General features: G+C 34.5%; 2 pseudogenes; both read right to left on the reverse strand.

Annotated features, from left to right (window-relative positions):
- Window positions 1-16,596: 16,596 nt before the first annotated feature.
- Window positions 16,597-16,766, reverse strand: LOC114105684 (small ribosomal subunit protein uS14-like; annotated as a pseudogene).
- A 1,011-nt stretch (window positions 16,767-17,777) lies between these two features.
- Window positions 17,778-18,236, reverse strand: LOC114105730 (transmembrane protein 230 pseudogene; annotated as a pseudogene).
- Window positions 18,237-22,656: the final 4,420 nt, after the last annotated feature.

Consider the following 22,656-nt stretch of genomic DNA (forward strand, 5'->3'; position numbering starts at 1 on the left):
CAAAATTTCAAAAGAAAACTGCCTTGCCCTTCCACCATGTGAGAACACAGTGAAAAGGCTGTGAACCAGAAAGTGAATTCTCACCAGACACCTCAATTGCCAACAACTTCATCTTGAACAATTGCCCAGGTTCCAGAACTATGAGAAATAAATTTCTGATTATGGCATTTGCCAGTAAATGCATGGAGCTGGAGAATATCATGCTAAGCAAAATAAGCCAATCCCAAAGAACCAAAGGCCCAATGTTTTTTCTGATATATGAATAGTAATTCACAATAGGGGAACACTAAGGAAGAATAGAAGTATTTTGGATTAGAGGGGAATGAAGAGAGGGAAGGGGTTCTGAGGCATTATTACCCTATGTGCATATATGATTATATGACCTGTGTAATCCTATGTCGTGTATAACCAGAATAATGAGAAGTTATACTCCATTTATGTATAATGTGTAAAAATGCATTCTATTGTCATGTATAACTAATTAGAACAAATAAAAAGAGAAATTTCTGTTGTTTATAGGCTACTTAGTGGCATTTCATTATAGCAGACCAATGGATTGAGACCAAAATTGGTACCAGGAAGCAGAGGTGCTGCTCTGTCAAATATTAACATGTGGAAGCAGCTCTAGAATTGGGTAATGGGTAGAGACTGGAAATAGTATTTGAGGTGGATGTTAGAAAAAGCCTACATTGTCATGAATGGAGGAGAGCTGTAGAGAAAACCTCTGTCTTCTTAGAGAATATCTGAGTCCTCTTGAGCAGAATTTTGGTAGAAATATAGACGATAACATCCATTCTTATGAAATCTCAGGTGGAAATGATGAATATATTATATATATTATTATGTTAAGCCCAGAGTGCAAGTGCCTTGCAGGCAGAATGATTTCAAAAGAGCCAAAGGTACACATGGGTTCTCAGGGTTTGCTTAGTAGAACCTCAAGGCTATGCTCTTTGATTTCTGGCTCAGTGCTCCTTGCCCATCCCAGGTATTGCTCCTGTGGGTCCAAGTACATTATTGTCTACAGTGGCCACCCCTGCAGAGAGCACAGGCAGTAAATCCTGGTATTACCCCATGGAATCATCTCTACTGGTACTCAGAGTACATGAACTATGGAGGCATGACTACCTCTACCTAGATTTCAAAGGTTGGATATCTCACATACATCTAACGTGGGCAAGGGAATGGGTACACATTGTGGGATTGGGCTGGCTGTGAAATAAAAGCTATGAAAGTACTATATCAGAAAATAAAGTCAAAAGGCAAGAATATTTTTAAAGCAGGGGTGGAGCTGACCAGAGGGGTTTGGCTTCTAAGAAAAAGCCCTTGCTTGCTTGATATTATAGCAGTTACAGATCAAAGGGGATCGATGGTATAAGATTTCAGTGTCGGAGGAGTCTTGTTTCCGTGCTGGCTTCCCAGTGTGTCAGAGGTCTTGTAGTAAACAGGTTAGTTGGCATTTTTCAGGCTACGCCCGCCTCTGGGAGGCTATGTTTAAACTTGGAGCTGTGAGCTAGGTTTGGGCATTCTCAAATCGGTGGATTCCACCCAGGAGTTCGCAAAGGAGCAGCTTCACTGCCTGATGGCTTGAATGTTACTCAGTTCATACACAGCTCATAGATAGCTCCCAACAGATGGAGCCACCTGGAACCCAGAGCATGCAACTCAGGCAGAGGGCTACTATGAGGCCAGGGCCAGTGCAGAAAATGCACACCAGGACAGTGCCTAGTGGAATTCTGGGGATAGGGTCACTTTTATGACCCCAGATCAGTAGTGCTACCAAAATGTGATTATGGAGAGCCATAGGCACCCAACTCCAAATCATGGGGATGGGGCTGCTCAACCTCCTGGGGTAGAGCTGACCTGAACCTTAATGGCCCAACTCCTGCCAGCAAACGTGGGAAGGTGAGACTTCCAATCCAGTGAGTCTGGAAGATAGACTCTCAAATAAAACAATTATTTGTAAGCATTCAAATTTTGGACTTCTTTGTGACCTGTTACCAATTTCTTCTTTCCCATTTCAAAAGGGAAAAATGTCTATCCTTTGCCTCTCCCACCATTGTATTTTGGAAGCACATATTTTTTTCCACATGTTGTGTTGGTTCATTATAGTTGTAGATATCAATGGGATTTCTCATTACATATTCGTACATGCACACAATTTGATAATATAATTTGGCCAACATTACTCCTTAGCACTTCTCCCCTCCTTCCCCACCTCCCACCTCTTGGTCCCTTTCCTCTACTGATATCCCTTTGATTTTTAGGAGATCTACCTTCCCTCACCTTTCTTTTCCTTTTTCTCTCTAGCTTCCACATGAGAGAAAACATGACATATAACATATAATTTTCTGAGTTTGACTTATTTCACTTAACATGATGGTCTCTAGTTCCATTCCTTCTTCTGTAAATGCTGTTTTCATTTTTCTTTATGAATGAATAAAATTCCATTGTGTATATATACCACATTTACTTTATCCATTATTCCATTGATAGACATCGAGGCTGGTTCTATAGTTTGGCTCTTATGAATTGTGCTGCTGTAAACATGGGTATATATGTATCAGCGTAGTAAGATGCCATTAATTATTCAGGGTAAATACCAAGGAATGGTATAGCTGTATCATATGGTGGTTCCAAGCCTAGTTTGTTGAAGAACCTCCATGCTGATTTCCATAGTAGTTGTACTAATTGACAGTCCTACATAGTTTGCTTGATTTCACAGGTGCACAGCTGGAAAACAGTTTGTCTCAGAATTAACTGTACTTTGAATGGAATCTCATGCATATCTGATCAAGATGGTATTTAGATGAAATGTGTGGCTTTTTTAGTTGATGCTGGAATGAGTTAAGATTTGCAGGGATCTTAGGAAATAATGAATGTGTATTATATGCAAGAGGCATGAGTTTTGGGAAGCTCCAGACACAATGCTATGGTCTGAATATTTGTGCCCCCCAAATTTATATGTTGACCACCTATCCACCAGTGTGATAGTATTAGGAAGTGTGGCCTTGAGGAGGAGTTACTAGGATTGCAGGCATATGCCATATTTTTTAAAATTTTTCATTGGTGCATTATAATTATACATAATATTAGGATTCATTTTGACATATGTGTACATGTACATAGCATAATTCAATCAATTGCATTCCCCAATACTTCACCTTTCCCATTGTTAATCCCTCCCACCTCATGAATGGTATTAGCACCCTATAAAAGAGGCCTCAGAGGGCTGCCTTGCCTCTTCTGCCATATTGGACATAGCAAGAAAGTCGTGTCTGTGAACCAGAAAGAGGTCACTGATAACCAGAAAGAGATACTGAATCTGCCAGCACCTTGTATGAATTTTCCAGCCTCCAGAACTTTGAGAAATAATATCAAAGTTGTTGTTTATAATCTACCTATTGTAAAATATTTTATTATAGGACCCTGAATGGACTAAGACAAATGCTAAAATGTATGCAGATGTGTTATATACCAATAAAATAAATTATAATAATATACCAAAAAATCATAACATGGCAAGAAGGGAGGAAAAAATGAAGTATAGGGGGCTGGAGTTGTAGCTCAATGGGAGAGCACCTACCTACCACATGTGAGGCACTGGGTTCAATCCTCAGCATAACATAAAAAATAAATAATAAAACAAAGGTCTTGTGTCCATCTACAACTAAAACATATTTTTAAAAATCAATAAAAATAAAGCATAAGTATGCTACTTATCTTTCACAAGGAGTTACATAGACACTATCAAAAGATGAAATGTAACTTTAAAAGTAAAAAAAAATTCACTCATTGTTTATTCTATTTTGTAAGGGATATTTTACAAAGTAAAATATACTATTGTGAGGAAAAGAAGGACATACCGTTTTGTACAAAGAAAGACATAACTTGAATAATATTTGGTCATTCTGAATAACATAGAATATGAAAGTACATAACTGCCTTAAAAATTTATGCCTTCTCTCCTTTACTTATTTCTTGACAGCATCAATTTAATTTTTGATAAGTATATTGTATACTTTAGTTAGCCATACTTATGTATGTCAATTTCTTATTTTTAAAATGGGAACAGTATAGTTATAGTATTTCATTTTGCCAGTATTTAATTCTTTGTAAAATCTTAATTTGTGAAATAATAATGTGTAAGTCACATTGAATATCTGGTTTATATTTATTTTTGGCCTGTAGAATATTTTATTCAATTTAAGAACTATATGTAGAATGATATTGATGACCATACTCTCTCTTTTTTTAGTTGTAAATGAACATAATACTTTTATTCTATTTATTTATTTATTTGGTGCTGAGGATCAAACCCAGTAACTTGCACGTGTTAGGCAAGCACTCTACCACTGAGCTACAACCCCAGCCCCTGACCATAGTCTCTTCACACATTAGGCTCTTCCTCAAACTTTTTGGGAAACTAAGAAGTTCCAGGAGAGGATTCTAGATTTTAAACAGAAAAAAAAATCTTAACACATTACAATGATCCAAAAAGATAGTTGGGTGACACAAAAGGTATTTCAACAATATTTAGGAGATATTATGTTATCTAGGTCAATCTATAAAATAGGAATAATCTTTTGATTCCAATACAATCTTCAAAAAGTGGCTTTGTGATAGCACATGCCCATAATCCCAGCAGCTTGGGGTTGAGAAAGGAGGATTGCAAGTTCAAAGCCAGCCTCAGTACTTTAGCAAGGCTCTAAATAACTTAGTGAGACCTTGTCTCTAAATAAAGAATAAAATAAAATAAAAAGGGCTGGGAATGGGGATTAGTGGTTAAGTGCCTTTAGGTTCAGTCCCTGGTACCAAAAAAGAAAATGTTTTTTCCTTTTACCTTATATTCAGATCTGGCTTAGGGAAGATAGAGTTCTAGAAGGGAGATCTTTGTATTATTAGATGGGATTCCTTATTTCAAGTAAGTGCCAATCCTAACATAGGATCCTTAATTTGACACCCCCAAAAAATTGTTGTGTAAAACAACATATATATCCACAATTTTTGTTTATTTGTACATAGTACTAGGGATTAAACCCAGGGGTTCTCTACCACTGAGCTAATCCCCAGTCCTTTTTTTTTTTATTTTGAGACATAGTCAGAGTTACCCAGGCTGGACTGAATTTACAATCCTCCTGCCTCAACCTCCTGAGTTACTGGGATTGCAGGTGTATGCCACAGTTTTTAAAATTTTTCATTGGTGCATTATAATTATACATAATACTGGGATTCATTTTGACATATTTGTCCATGACATAGCACAATGTGGTCAATCACATTCCCCAGTATTTTCCCTTTCCCACAGTTAATCCCTCCCCCAGTCCACTTCCCCAACCATCTATTTTCATGAGATCATTTTTTATCTTTTTCTGTCTACCTTCCAAATATGAGATAAAACTTATGACTGTTAACTTGCTGAGTCTGACTTATGTCTCTTAGCATGATACTCTCCAGTTCCATTGATATTCCTGCAAAGGACATAATTTCTTTCTTCTTGATAGTTGAATAAAAATTGTGCATATATAACACACTTTATTTTTTCTTCTGTCATTGGATACCTAGGCTGGTTCCATAATTGGCTATAATGAATTGCACTGCTACAAACATGTCTGTATAGTATGCTGACTATAACTTTTCTGGATTATACTGAGGATTATCTGGATCATATGGTACTTCCAATCCACAGTCTTTTAAGTAAGTGGTTCAGGTGTCCTTATGGTTTAAGAAACCTGTAACAGCCAAATATCAAAAAAAGCAAACTGTACTCAATTGGAATATAACATCAAGTAGCTATCTTGACAGTCCTGTGACTAATAATGGTATTGAATTTGTCATTTAAACTCCTTTTGAAAATAAATTTCTAAATACAGATGGTTTCCCTGACAGATATCATTTCTACAAAAGAAATTCAAGAAAATAAAAGCAGATTGAACATTTTCAACATCATTTTAACAGCATAAGATAACCTTGATAAGAAATTAGAAAAAAACATTACAAAGTAAGAAAAATATAGGCTATTTTTCTTAATGAACATAGATGCAAATTTCCTCAGCAAAACTGTTAACAAATAGAATCCATCAGTAAATAAAATAATAATGTGCTGCAACCAACTAGAATTTATTTCGGATATGCAAGACTAATCCAATATTAGAAAGCCAATCAATGTAATCTATCATTAAAAAGGTAAAGAAACATGATCCAATAAATTGATATAAAAATTTTGACAAAATATAATCCCTTTTTCATCAGGGAAAATCTCAGTAAAGAATAAATAGAAGATAATTTCCTCAACCTGACAAAGACCATATACCAAAAAATCCATAGGTAATCTCATACTTAATATCTTTATGGTTTAAATCTGAAATTTCATGTGTCAGGCAATGTAGTAGTGTTCAGAGGTCAAAATATTAGATGATCAGGGCTCTGACCTCATCTGTGGATTAATCTATTTGATAGAGTCATAATCCCAAAGATTCTTTCTTTCAAAAACTGCTGGTGAATTTAGCAAGGTCCCAGGTTATAAGATCAAGAGAAAAATGCTAAAGTGCTGTCAATGAACTTTTAAACAGCAGACTATCCTTCTTTGAGGAAAGAAACATGTGGAAGTCAAAAATTTAAAGACAAGGACAAGGGTATAGTTCAGTGGTAAAGAACAAGGTCTTTATTTCCAGACCCAACACCACCCAAAACTCACTTATAAACATGCTTCAAAATAAATTAGGAGCCAGGTGCAGTGGTACATGCCTATAATTCCAGTAGCTCGGGAGACTGAGGCAGGAGGATCAAGAGTTCAAAGCTAGCCTTAGCAAAAGTGAGGTGCTAAGCAACTCAGTGAGACCCTGTCTCTAAATAAAATACAAAATAGGGCTGGGGGTGTGGCTCAGTGGTTGAGTGCCTCTGAGTTCAATCCCCAGTACCTCCCCCAAAAATACAGAAATAAACTCCCATAAATACAGCTAGATAATTATTGAAGGAGTTACAAAAGTCATTCAATAGAGGATGAAAAGTACTTTCAGTAACTGATCTTAGAACAATTGCACTTCCATAGGCCAAAAATTTAACTCAAAATGGATCATAGATGTAATTGTAAGGTTATAAAACTTTTAGAGTTAATTAAGAATATTAGAAAATATTCATAAACTAGGTTTGATGAAAAGATATTAGATGCGACATCAAATGTATGATCTAGCACAGAAAAAAAAATCACTTCATCAAAATTAAAAATAAAAAGTTCCCCCAAAAAAACATTATTAATAGGATGAAAATACAAGCTTTAGACTGGGAGAAAATATTTGTAAACATACATCTGACAAGGGACTCATATCCGGAATATATAAGTAAAAGCTCAAAAATTTTTTTAAATGTGATATCATTGGAAAATAATAAAAAAGAAGAATAGACACTTTATCAAAGAGTATATACCAGTCAGGCATGGTGGTGAGTGCCTATAATCCTAGCAACTTCAGGAGACTGAGGCAGGAGGATCACAAGTTCGAGGCTAGCCTTGGCAACTTAATGGGACCCTGTCTCAAAATTAAAAAAAAAAAAATCTGGGGATGTAGCTCAGTAGTAGAGCACCCTGGGTTTAATCTCCAGTATTGGTGGGGGTGGGAGGAAGAAAATTTAAAAAAGAGCACATACAGAAGAAGAATACAAAAAGCATGGAAAGAGATGTGGATGTAGTCCAGTGGTAGAGTGCTTGTCTAGCATGCACAAGGCCCTGGGTTTGGTCCCTAGCACTGCAAAAACTATTAGGCAAACAAACTGAAGTCACAGTGACATAACCCTGCACACACATAAGAATGGAGTATGTATATATATGTGTATGTATGTATATCACACAAAATATTAAACACTTCTGAGAATAATGAGCAACTGGATCTCATATATTTCCATTAAAATATAGAATAGTACAGTCACTCTGCAGTTTCTTATAAAGTTTGAGAGGTTCTCATAAAATTTAACATAAACTTATCATACAATCTAGCAATCATTCTTCTTGATATTTATCCAAGGAAAACAAAAATGCATATCCACATAAAAACCCATATATGAATGTTTATATCAGTTTATTTTTATTAGCCCCAAAGAGGAAACAAATGTCCTTGAGTGGGTGAATTGATAAGTAATCTGTGGTAATTCAAATAATAAAATACTACTTATCCATTTAAAATGAACTATTGATACATATAGCACATTTGAATGAATTTCAAAGATATGCTGAGTGATAAAGTCAATCTCATAAGATTACATGCTGCATGACTTCATTTATGATATATTCCTAATAATAAATTTATGATAAATATAGATAAGTGGTTTTCAGGGTTTAGGGCTGGCAGGGGGAGGGCCTTACTCTTAAGGAGTAGCACAGAGGAGTTTTTCCATGATGATGGAATAATTTTATATCCTAATTTTAGTGGTGGTTACACAAATCAATACATGTGATAAAAATTTATAATACTGTTATACCAAAAAGGATACCTGAAAAACTAGTGCAATCTTAGTAAGTTCCAGAATTTAGTGAATAGTATTGTATCAACGTCATCTTTTACTCTTTTTTGAAAATGTAGTATAGATGTGAAAAAAAAATTATCATTAGGTCAACTTGAATAAAATGTACTCTGCTATTTTCAGTAGCTTTATTGAAATATAATTTACATACCATAAATTTACCCAGTTAAAGTGAATAGTGGGTTTTAGTGTGATTAACAGGGTTGTGTTACCATAACCATAATACAGTTTTAGAACATTCTTATTTCCCCCAAAAGAAAACTTATACCTCTTAATAATCACTTTCTAATTTCCTTATTCTAGACCTAGAGGACCACTAATATACTTTCTGTCTCTCTAGATTTGCATATTATAAGCATTTCATATAAATTGAATAATGCAATATGTGGTCTTTGATAACTGGCTTTTATCTTTTCATAAGTGAAATGTTCATCTTTGTCTCAGAAAATATCAGTGATTCAATGTTTTTTATTGATGAATAAAAATCTGTTATAAGAATATAGTACATTGTGTTTATCCACTCACCATTAATGAACATTTAAGTGGGTTGAATGTTTGCCCATTATGAATCATGCTTCTATGAACATTTATATACAAATCTTTATGTTCTAAGATAGTATTTCATTACTCTTGGATAGATACCTAGGAGTGGAGTTGCTGGGTTACATGGTAACTCTAATTTAATATTTGGAGGAACTATCAGTTTTCCAAAGAGGCCTCACCATTTCACATTCTTACCAGCAATGTTCTTATTTCTCCAAATTCTCACCAACACACTTAATTGTCTGTATTTTAAATTATTTTCAAACAATTCTGTTGTTTATGAGGTTGCCTCTTCATGTTGGTTCAATTTATACTTCCCTTACACTTAATGATGTACAGCATGGTTTCAAATAGTTGTTGGACATTTGCTTATTTTTTCAGGCTGGGTTTTTCTGGTTGCCCTGATTGGTCTTGAACTCTTGGGCTTAAGTGACTTTTAGACTCCAGAATAGCTGGAATGGGAAACATGTGCCACCACATTTGGCTTTGAATATATATATATATATATATATATATATATATATATATATATATATATAGAGAGAGAGAGAGAGAGAGAGAGAGAGAGAGAGAAATACCTATAAGATCCTTTGCCCATTTATGTAATTATTGATAATTACATAAAGATAATTGATAATTCTTTATAATTTTGGAGACAAGTCTCTTATCAGATATATGATTTGCAAATATTTTTCTCATTCTGAGGGGTGTATTTTCACTTTCTGGATGATATCATTTGAAACAAAATTTTATATGTAATCAAATTTTCAAATGCATGCACATTTGGTGTATATCTGAAAAGTCTATGATCAACAAAAGGCCAGGAATATTTATTCCTATGTTTTCTTCCAAAAGGTTATTTAAGTGTTTTTATTAGGGCATTATAGTTACACACAATAGTGGAGTTCATTTTGACACAATCACACATGCATGGAGTATAACTTGATCCATTGCAGTCTGTCCCCTGTGCTTCCTCTTTCCCTCTCCTCTTCCCTCCTCCTCTTTCCCTTCTTCTACTTTACTGCTCTTCCTTCTATTTGTTGTTTTCAATTGGTGTTTTCTAGATGTAGATAAAGGTGGAATTCACTGTGGTGTATTCATATATGCACAGACCACAATGTGGTCAATTTCATTCCATGGTCACTCCCTTTTCCCTTCCCTCATCCCTCCCCTCCATCCCATTTAGACTGTGCTCCCCTCTATTCTCATTACATTTGCCCCACCACACATTTTGTTCCTTACTTTGCTCTTGCCTCTGCATATGAGAGGAAACAATTGACACTTGTCTGAGTCTGGCACTTTGCACCTAGCATGATGTTCTTCAGTTCCATCCATGTCCTAACAACTGCCATTGTTTCATTGTTTTATTACTATAATATATGTGTATATATATATATATATATATATATATATAGAGAGAGAGAGAGAGAGAGAGAGAGAGAGAGAATATATATATAGAGAGAATATATATATAGAGAGAAAATGATTCTATGAAATATATATATAGAGAGAGAATATATATAGAGTATATATATATATATAGAGAGAGAGAGAGAGAGAAAATGATTCTATGAAATATATATATATATAGAAAAAAATGATTCTATGAAACATATATGAAATATGATATATATCATATTTTCTTGATCCATTCATCTACTGACAGACTGACAGAATTCTATCTGGTGAGCTAGTTACATAATTAGGCTACTGTGAATTGTGCTATTATAAGCATGGATGTGGCTCTATCACTATAGTATGCCAACTTTAGTTCTTTTTGAAAAATATCAAGGAGTTGGATAAATAGCTTGGTCATATGGTGGTTGTATTTCTAGTCTTTTGAGGAATTTCCATACTGCTTTCCAAAGTGCATTGTACTAATTTGCAGACCTACCAACAACATACATATGAGTATATCATTTTCCCCATGTCTTTACCAGCATTTATTATTATTTGTGTTCTTGAAGATTGCCATTCTAACTGGAGTGAGATGAAATTTCAATATAGTTTTTACAAATATTTTTAGTTGTAAATGGACACAATAACTTTATTTTATTTATTTATTTTTATGTGGTACTGAGGGTAAACCCCAGTGCATGCTAGGCAAGCACTCTACCATTGAGCCATAACCCTAGCCCTCAATATAGTTTTTAATAACTTTATTTTGTTTATGTATTTTTATGAGGTGCTGAGTATCAAACCCAGTGCTTCACGTTAGTGAGGCAAGTGCTTTGCCATGAAGCCACAACCACAGCTCCTCAATATAGTTTTGATTTGCATTTCCCTGGTTGCTAGGAATGTTGAACATTTTTTCATGTATTTGTTGGTCATTTTTATTTCATTTTAAAGAAATTCCTGTTTAATTCTTTTGCCTATTGATTGGAATATTAGTTTTTTTGTGTTAAACTTTTTAGTTCTTTATGTATTCTGGGTATTAATTCCCTGGCAGAGGAATAGCTGGCAAAGATTCTCTCCTGTTCTGTAGATTCTTTCTTCACTCTCTTGTTTAACTTATCCTGCAAAACCTTCATAATTTGATGATATCCCATTAATTGATCATTGGTTTTATTTCTTAAGTGTTAGGGCTCTTGTTAAGAAGTTTGGTCTTGCTAAGAAGTTATACTTAGTGTGGTGGTACACACCTGAAATCTCAGTGACGTGGGAGGCTGAGGCAGGAGGATCACAAACTCAAGGCCAGCCTCAGCAAGTTAGTGGGTCTCTTAACAACTTAAGAGACTCTGCCTCAAAATAAAAAAGACTAGGAATGTGGTTCAGCATTTAAGCATCACTGGATTCAACCCCTGGGAAGGAAGGAAGGAAGGAAGGAAGGAAGGAAGGAAGGGAGGGAGGGAGGGAGGGAGGGAGGGAAATAAGAAGTTGGGACCTATGCCATTGCATTGGAGTGTCAACCCTACTTTTTTGTTTGTTTGTTTTTGCTTGTTTCCAACCAATTGCAAAGTGTCTGGTCTCATCCCTAGGTCTTTAATCCCCTTGAGTTGACTTTTGTTCAGGGTGAGAGATAGGGATCTGTTTTCATTCTTCTACATAGATTCCCCGTTTTCCCAGCATCATTTTTTAAAAAGCTATCTTTTCTCCAACATATTTTTGACACCTTTTTTTGAGAATCAGATGATTGTATCTATGTGAATTTGTCTCTGAGTCTTAAATTTCATTGGTCTTCATATCTGTTTTGATGCCAGCGTCCTGCTGTTTTTGTTACTATAGTTCTGTAGTGTAATTTTAGGTCCAGTATTTTGATTCCTGCAGCATCATTTTTTTTTTTTACTCAGGATTGTTTTGACTATTCTGGGTGTTTTATTTTTTCAAATGAATTTTAGAACCTCTCTCTCTCTCTAGGCTTATGAAGAAATTCATTGGTATACTGAAGGGGATTTCATTGAATCTGTATAATGCTTTTGGTAGTGTGGCCATAATTCTGTCTATCCAAAAACATGGGAGGTCTTTCCATCTTCTAAGGTCTTCTTAGATTTCTTTGTTCAGTGTCCCATAGTTTTCATCATAGTGGCCTTTCACCTTTTTGGTTAGATTTTTTTTCTTGCTTGGCAGATTCATAATTAGAGTATTGGAAAGCTTTTGATTTATGAGTGCTGATCTTGTATCCTGCTGTTTTGTTGAATTTGTTTATCAGCTCTAGAAGTCTTCTGGTGGAGTTTCTTTGGGTCTTCTAAATATAGGATCATGTCATCAATAAGTAGAGATAATTTAACTTTTTTTTCTATTTGTATCCATTTAATTTCCCTCTGTTGCCTGATTTCTCTGACTAGAATTTCAATAACTATACTAAATAGAAGTAGTGAGAGTGAGTATCCTTATCTATTCCTCATTTTAGAGGAAATATTTTCAGTTTTTCTCCATTCAGTCTGATGTCGGCTTTAGTTTTATTGCGTATAGCCTTTATAATGTTGAGATTATTTTCTTCTACCCTAGTTTCTTAAGCATTTTTAATATGAATATGTGATTGACTTTCTCAAGGCTTTTTCTGCATCTGTTGAGTGATCATGTGGTTCTTTAATTATATTGAAGTGGTGAATTACATTTATTGATTTGCACATGTTGAACCAACCTTACATCCCTGGGATGAAACCCACTTTATCATGGTATATTATTTTCTTATTGTAAATTTTTGAATGTGGTTTGCTAATATTTTATTAAGGATTTTTGCATCTATGTTCATCAGGGATATTGGCCTGCAATTTTCTTTACTTGATGTGTTTTTGTCTGGTTTTGGTATCAGGGCTATACTGGCTTCATAAAATGAATTTGGCATTGTACCCTTCTTTTCTATTTCATAAAATAATTTGAGGAAGACTGGTGTTAGTTCTCTCATGGAAATCTATCTGGTCCTAAGCTTTTCTTTGTTTGGGCTTGTGCTGCTTTAATCTCATTGCTTGATATTAGTGTGTTTAGGTTTCCTGTATCTTCCTAGTTCAATTTGGACAGGTCACATGTGTCTAGAAATTTCTCAATGTCTTCTAGATTTTCCAGTTTATTGGAATATAAATTTTCAAAATAGTTTCCAATGATCTTCTGAATTTCAGAATTATCTATGGTGGTATCTCCTTTTTCATCTCTAATTTTGTTGATATGGATCGCCTTTTTTGTTGGTTAGTTTGGCTAAGTGTTTATCAATAGTGTTTATCTTGGAAAAGCAAAAGTTTATGTTTTTAATTCTTATAAATATGATCCTAATGCTATGAATTATGGGTAAATATCCATTCTTTTGCAGATTACATCCAGTTTTCCCTACATCATTTTTTGAAATGCAGTTGTTCCACCAAAAGAAGTATATTTTCCTCATTGTTCAATTATTAATTATTTTATTTTTTGGGATAATTTTGAAGGACATTAATTAATATTTAAATGTTAATTAGGGTTTACCAGTAATGTCATCTGGACCTGAGCATTTTTTTGTTGTGGGAAATTTTGAATTATTAATTCAGTCTTATTTATTCACTTTCTATTTTCTTACACCCATATTGGCAATTCACTTTTTGTAGGAATTTGTTAATATAATCTGTTATGCAATTTGTTGATTACAATTGCTCATAAATTTCCTAATGATACTTTCACTTTCTATAAATTTGCTAGAATTACTATCTGTTCCATTTTCAGTCTTGTTAATTTATGTCTTGTCTCCTTTTTCTTGTTCCATCTAATTAAAAATTTGCCAATTTGATAATCATTGTTAAGAAACAACTTGGTTTTCTAATTTTCTCTATTATTTTATATTTTCTATTTAGTTTATTTGCACTATAATCTCAATTATTTCTTTCAGTCTCATTTTGTTTTTTTTTTCTTTTTCTAGTTTATTAAGATGAAAGTTCCCATTATTGATCTGAGAACTTTTGTAGCCTTTTGCAGCAAATAATTTCCTTCTAACACTGCTTAAGATACATCTCATAAGTTTGACATATTATTTTCACTCATATATGCTGATTTCCTTTGTGATTTCTTCTAAAATCTATTGATTGGTTCAAATTGCATTGCTTAATTTCCATACATTTTTAATTTATAAAATTCACTTCTGCTGTTGGTTTCTAATCACATTCTATTATGGTCAGAGGATATGTTTGTGTAATATCTATAATTTTAACTTGATTATGGGTTATTTTATGGCCTTGCCTATGGGACTATCCTAGAGAATGTTTCATGTATACTTGATAAGAATATGTATTCAGCTACTGTAGGGGAAGGTATTCTATAGATTTTCATTAACTATAATTGGTTTATATTGTTATTCAAGTTTTCTGTACTTTTGTTGATCTTTTGCCTAGATACTTTATCCACTATTAAAAATTTGATATCAGCCAGTGTGGTGGCACATGCCTATAATCCCAGTGGCTGGGAAGGCTGAGGCTGGAGGATCGTGAGTTCAAAGCCAGCCTCAGCAACAGTGAGGTTCTAAGCAACTCAGTGAGACCCTGACTCTAAATAAAAAAAATACAAAATAGGACGAGGATGTGGCTCAGTGGTCAAGTGCCCCTGAGTTCAATCCCTAGTACAAAAGAAAATTTAATTCTTGACTATAATTATTGAATTATTCTATTATGCCTTTTTTTCTCTCCATGTATTTTGGGACTTTGTTCTTATATGAATATGCTATATAATTGTTATATCTTTTGGAAGCATTGACATTTTATCATTATACAATATCCTTTTAGCAATCTTTTTTGACCTGAAATGTATTTTTTTCTGATATTAATATAGCACTTCCAGCTCTCTTACAGGTGCTATTGCATAACATGTCTTATTCCCTCCTTTTACTTTCAATCTATTTGTGTCTTCAAATATTAAATATGTCTTTTGCAGACAGTATAATTAGGATTAGATCTTGTTTTTCTATCCACAAAATCACTGCCTTTTTGAATGAATACTTTAATCCACTCATATCAAATGCTATTATTGATATATCTTGATTTATGCTTGTAATTGTGCTTTTGGTTTCTATTGACTTCATTATAATTTTTGTTTATGTTCCATTTTTTTCTGTCTTTGTATTAAGTAGATATTTCCAATATACTTTTTAAATCCTTTAATTATTCTCCCAATATTTTGGGGCAGTTTTCTTTTTCATTGCTTTGTCTCACAGACAAAGCAACCTTTGCCCCTCTCACAAAGTAATTAAAAAGAAAATTTGTCATATATATCGTGTGTGTGTGTGTGTGTGTGTGTGTGTGTGTGTGTGTGTTTTACATTTCTGGAAGTCAGAAGGTCACCCATCTTATGCGAAAATCAAGATGTCAGCCAGGCTAATACTCCCTTTGGAGGCTATAAAGAAGAAAAATAAAGGAAAACTTCTTTCCTTGCCTTTTCCAGCTTCTAGAGGTTACCTGAATTCTTTGTCCCATGAGCCCTTCTCCCTTCTTCAAAGCCATCACCTCAGCCTCTGAATTCATAGGTTACAAGGTTTAGGACTTACACATATTTGGTGAGCTATTTAAGTTTACTGATTCTTTTTCTGCCACCTCAGATCTACTGTTGAGCACCTCCTGTGATTTTTTTAATTAAATTATATTTTGGATCCAGATTTTTTGTTGTTTTTTGAAAATTTTCTATTTTTTGAATTGTATTTTCCATGATGAGTCATTGTTATCTTACCTTCCTATAATTCTTTAAACATAGCTTCCTTTAGTTCTATGAACATACTCATAATAGATATTTTACAACCTTTGCCCCTCTCAGAGATAACTTCTAGTACCTGTTCTTTCCAGTGTATGAGTCACACTTTCCTGTTTCACTGTCTGTTAAAAATTTCCTTATTGAAAAATTGGACATTTTAGTTAAAATATTGCAACATCTCTTGGTACTATTCATTTTCTGGGGAGGGTTATTGTGGTTTATTTTTATAGTGACTTGGCTAGACTAATTCTGAAAAGTCCATTTCTTTTGAATATTGAAGTGCTGATATCCTTTCCTCAGATTGTTTTACTTGATTTTTTGAATGACTTTTACACACTAATTAGCTAACGTGGTTTCTTGCAGTGCATGGATGTCTTGAAAAGTTCACTCAAGGAAGATCATTTAATCTGACTCAATGAATCCTATATCCTTTGTGTACTGACAGAAACAGTAGTGGCACATGCTGAGGCCATACTTCTGAATGAAACCATTCTGGTTTGAGCAGATGCTCCAAGAGCAAGAACCCTAGTCAAATTTTGCTGGTGGCTCCAGTAGAGCTCCTAATGACCCATCTTGCTATTAGGGGTGCAACAAGGCCAAAAGAAAGGATTCTGTTTTGTTATTGTTGTATGTTTTTGTTTCTCCTTTTTTTGGATTCTGACATTTTAATTTATTTTGAATATAAGTCATTTTTTTTCAAGTGAAGAAACAGAATCAACCTAAGGATGTGGTCTTCCAGGGATACAAGCCAAGTCTTGAGATCTTCAGCAGAGGACACTATAGTACCAGGTGCTAGAAATAGGGTTACACACTCTAAATAGCAACCACTTATCTTCATTTTTCATTAGGGAATAGTCAAAAGTCTTTAAAGGCATGATATATAGAACATCTTGATCCACAAAGGCTAGGATGCCCCAAATTATATGCAAGCCAACCTATTGGGAAACAAGATCAGAGCTGGCCCAGGATTGGGTATCAGAGACAGTGCTTATGCTTTAAAAACATACTCCGTGGCTTAAAAAGTTCCTGATCCCTTGTCACTAAGAAATAAAGTAAAAAATATTACAGATGGATCCACACTAATATGTGATTTTTATGGAGGTCTTCCACCAGAATGTGAAGGTAGAGATAAGTGTAGGGAATAAGATCTTTTGATATTTTAAAAATATGTTACTCATTTTAACTAAGAAATTAGACATACTACTCTCTTTCATTTGCTGTAATAACAAATTGACAATGAAGGCTATTTAAAAGAAATGCTCATCTAAAGGAGGGAACGGTAACACTTTCCACTATAGAATAACCTCCTGCTTTTCCAGACAGAAAGCATTGTTATTCTTCCATGATACATATTCATGTGGAAAAACTTGTTGAGTTTTGCCAGGGCCAGATGAAAAACAGAGTGTTTCCTGATTAGATAATTAACCTTGGTGAACATTTTTGAGATGGACCCATGAACTCTGGCCATTATTCTGTCAACATCTGCAAACTGCATAATTCTTCAACCCTTAGTCAATAGTTTCTGTTCAATGTGAACATCTTAAAGCTGGGTTCAGTCCCACTGTGACTTATCAAAATGAATGTTAGTCATCAAAGTCTGGAATGTCATCATAGGAATAACCCTGGTAGCCTTTAGATGCATAGTAGGTAATGCACAGATGGTAAAATCCTGACAGGAACACCAGAATGCCAAGGATCAGGACAGGAACAGCCGTTTTCCCTGCCCCCCTCCTTTGCTGATGTAGCCTGACAGCAGAAAGGAGCCTGTGATAATGAGAAAGGTGCCAATCAAAAACAGCACAGTGGCAAATGGCTTTATAAGGGATCTTAGGAGGGCTTTTCTTAAACTGAACACCAACGTAGCTATCATCTGTGTAGGAAAGCCTTGAGTATTTTACTTTATTCCTGGGGGTTCCAGTAGCCAGATTAGTACAAGACGGCATCAGAACACAGTAACACAGCCACAGTCCGAGCATAGCACCAAGACTGGGGCTAGTGGGGAACCCATCCACAGCTGCCTGCCAAGGCGTCCCAGGCCTCATGGCACAGCAAACCTAACTCCCCGCCCCCCAGAAAGCACCAGCCTGACACCAGAACTCTTTTTTGTTTTCATATTTAACCTTTGCTAACCCTGGTTGTCCTTGGGTCAGAGTAGCTTATGATCAGTCACTGATTGGTCAGAGATTATGCTTAAGATTCCTGAGCCACCAAGGATTTCTGCCTTTGTGTTACATAAGTGTGTGATTTAGAGATGGCCTTCAAAGTTTATAAATTAAGCCAGCCAGGGGATGGTAGTTCTTAGCTCAGAAGTTCTCACACTATTTATTCCTGAAAAAGTGCTAACTTGAACAGGTGCTCTGTCCTGTAGGGTTTTCACATGGCCTTCTTCAATTATCTTTCACTGAACTTCATTTTAGATTTCAGGCTGACCTACTCTGATTATTAACTGATTGTTCTATTGTTTTAAAAAGTGACCTAGGCCTTAAATTCTGCCATTCTCTTATCCAAATATTGTCAATTCTCTTAGGCAAGGCCAGGAAGGTGTAATACTTCTTGGTTTGACTCCTGCTCCCTTGTCAGAAACTTTGCATTATGGAGTGAGAGCTGGAGATGAGTGGGTGTATTGGTGTTGCTACCTGCTTTTCTCCATTTGCCAAGGATAGATTTTCTACAGAGATATAAAGGTAAATACAAATCCAAAAAAGGAAAAAAAATAAAAATTTTCATGGCTCCTAAAGGGAAGAAGACTCTAATTTCTTAGAGCATATACTTTAGCCCACATTAAATTGTGAATTATTTCAATGCTCCTTTGAGATATATGTAAATATTTTAAAAAGTGGTTTAAAGTCATCATACAAAAAAAAAAAAACACTTGCATACCCATGTTTATTGTAGAATTTTACACAATAGCTAAGATATGGAGTCAGCCCACATGCTTGTCAACAGATTAATGGATAAAGAAAATATGGGAAGAGTCCTGAAGATGGCAGAATGGAGCTAGGTAGCAATTCCTAATTTCCCCACAACATAGAAAGGAGGAAGCAAAAGAACAACTGATCTGAGAGAACTTGACTACAACTTTATACCTGTATTAAAGGAATTATGGAAAATAATATCAATAACTTTTGCTTTTCATAAGGTTGATTTTATGTGACTTGGCTCTGAAGTGTTTGTAGTTAATAGGGTTCAGTGAGTCCTCTCAAAGTGGTGCTGATACTGGGATCAGCAGAGGCCCCACATTGAGTTAAGGTATCAATACCTGAATAATCACCCAACCCAGGGCTCTGAAGAGAAAGAATCTCATGAAGTAGTTCCTTGCTTTAAGAAAAAGCAATAACCATCCCAATATATAATTACACATCCAAACAATATGAAAAGGCAGGGAACAAGCCATCCCAAACAGCACATAATGCTTCAACAACTGACTCTATCAACACCACAGTGGAAGAATTGTCAGAATTCAGAAAGTTCATAATTAAACTTATCTATGAGGTAAAAGACAATATAAGGAGTGAAATTAGAGGTAAAATATAGGAAGTGAAAGATCATTCCAATAGAGATAGATTCTGAAAAAGAACCCAAGAGAAAGGCTAGAAATGAAAGACTCAATAAATGAAATTAAAAATTCAGTGAAAAGCATGACCAATAGAATAGGACATGTTAGAGATAGATTTTCATGCCTTGAAGACAAAGTATATAATATTGACAATAAAGTAGACTATAACAAAAATATGTTAAGAGCCCATGTTCAGAACATTCAAGAAATCTGGGATAACATCGAGACCAAATTTAAGAATCATTGGGGTAGATAAAGGCTCTGAAATACAAACTAAAGGGATGGGGATGCAGAATTTTTCAATGAAATAATTTTAGAAAATATTTCAAATCTTAGGAATAAGATGGAAATTCAAATATAAGATGCATTCAACACTCCAAATTTACAGAATTACAATAAATAAGCCCTAAGACACAGTATAATGAAAATTCCTAGTATACAAAATAAATTTAGAATTCTAAAAGCTGCAAGTGAAAAATGGCTGGTCATATTTAGTGTTAAACCAATTCAAATTTCAACTGATTTCTCAATCCAGACTCTAAAAGCCAAGAGGGCTTGGAATAATATATACCAAGCTCTATAAGAAACTGGGTGTCAAACTAGATTACTTTACCTGGAAAAATTATCCTTCCAAATTGAAAACAAAATACAAATCTTCCATGATAAATAGAAGCTCAAGAATTAATAACCTCAAAGTTTTCAGTACAAAGCATACTCAATGAAATATTTCATGAAGAAATGAAAACCATCATAGGGATGAATTGCACAAGAATAGTTAGTTAAAGGAAAACCAAATCTGAATTAAGCATTGGAAACAAACAAAATGGAAAGAAATAAAAATCATCTCTATAATAACATTGAATGTAAATGATCTAATCCCTTCAATCAAACAATATAGATTGGGTCAGGTGCAGTGGCACATACCTGTAATCCCAGTGGCATGGGAGGCTGAGACAGGAGGATTTCAAGTTCAAAGCCAGCCTCGACAACTTAGCTACATGCTATAATCTAATATTATACCTCAAGGCTGTAAAAAAGAAGAAACAATACCAAAATCAGTAGAAAACAGGAAGCAATTAAAATCAGAGCTGAAATTAAGAATTAAAAAAATACAAAGTATCAGAAACAAAGAGTTGTTTTTTTAAAGGATAAACAGGATTGACAAACCTTTAGCCAAACTAAATCAAATAGAGAGAAAATTTAAGTAAACAAATTAGAGATGAAAAAGGAAATATCACCACAAACACTGCTGAAATTTAGAGGATCAACAGAGAGTATTTTAAAAATTTATACTCCAATAAGCTATAAAATCTTGAAGATATTGGCAAATTCCTAGAGACATATGACTTACTCAGATTGAACCTGGAGGATATAGAAAGCTTAACCAGATCTATATCAAGTAATGAAATTGAAAGAGCTATCGAAAGTATTCCAACAAAGAAAAGCCCTGACCTGGACAGATTCTCAGCCAAGTTCTACCAAACCTTTAAATAAGAACTAATACCAATCCTCATCAAAATATTCCATGAAATAGAAAGGAAGGAAAGACTGTCAAATTCATTCTATGCAGCCAGTATCACCCTGATACCAAAACCAGACAAAGACATATCAAGGAAAGTATTTAGGCCAATATCTTAAAACTCATGAAAAAAATATTGGCAAACCATATCAAAAACACATTAAAATATAGTGCATCATGATTAAGTAGCTCTTTTCCCAGGTTCAACATATGCAAATCAATAAATGTAATGCCACATAAATAGAGTTAAGGACACAAATCACATGATTATCTCAATAGATACAGAAAAAGAATTTGATAATATGTAACACCCATTCGTTTTTTTAAAAAATTAGAGATACTATGGATAGAAGGAACTTACTTCAGCCTTATAAAGGCTATATATGACAAACTGAAGACCAATATCATACTGCTTGCATAAAAACTAAGTGTTTCATTTAAAAACAGGAACAATCAGGTATACCCATTCTCATCACTTCCTATTCAGCATAGTTCTTGAAACTCTAGCCAGCATGAGAGAGGGAAATTAAAAGGATACATATAGCACAAGAAGAGCTCAAATAATCTCTGTTTGGTAACTATGTGATCCTATATTTAGAAGACCCAAAACTTCACCAGAAGACTTCTAGGGCTGAGAAACAAATTCAGCAAAGTAGTAGGACAGAAGATCAACATACATAAATCAATAGCTTTTTTATACTCCAATAATGAGTCTGCTGAAAAAGAAATTAAGAAGACTATCCAATTCACAGTAACCTCAAAAAATACATGGTGTTAATCTAATGAAGGATGTGAGGGACCTCTACAATGAATACTATAGAACACAGAAGAAACTGAAGAAAACCTTATAAGATGGAAACAGCTCTTTATGTTCTGAGATAGGCAGAATTAATATTATCAAAATGGCCATACTATCAAAAGTAATATATAGATTTAATGCTATCCCCATCAAAATGCCAATGACATTCTTCACAGAACTAGAAAAACCGTTCTAAACTTTATTTGGAAAATTAAGAGACCCAGGATAGCCAAAGCAATCCTGAGCAAAAAGAGTGAAGTTGGAGGCATCACAGTATTGACCTCAAATTATAATACAGAGCTATTGTAACAAAAGCAGCATGGTACTGGCGCCAAAACAGATGTGAATAGAAGAAGACATAAAGACAAACATATATAAATAGTTATCTGTTATTAGACAAAGGTGCCGAAAACATATATTAGAGAAAGATATCCTTTTTAACAAATGGTGCTGGGAAAACTAGAAATCCATATGTAGAAAAATGAAACTTGACCTGTAACTCTCACCTTGTACCAAAAGACAAATCAGAGTGGACCAAAGACCTAGGAATTACACCAGAAATGCTACAAGTGCTAGAAGAAAAGGTAA

The sequence above is a fragment of the Marmota flaviventris genome, chromosome X, assembly GCF_047511675.1.
Source record: "Marmota flaviventris isolate mMarFla1 chromosome X, mMarFla1.hap1, whole genome shotgun sequence".
Classification (NCBI taxonomy): domain Eukaryota; kingdom Metazoa; phylum Chordata; class Mammalia; order Rodentia; family Sciuridae; genus Marmota; species Marmota flaviventris.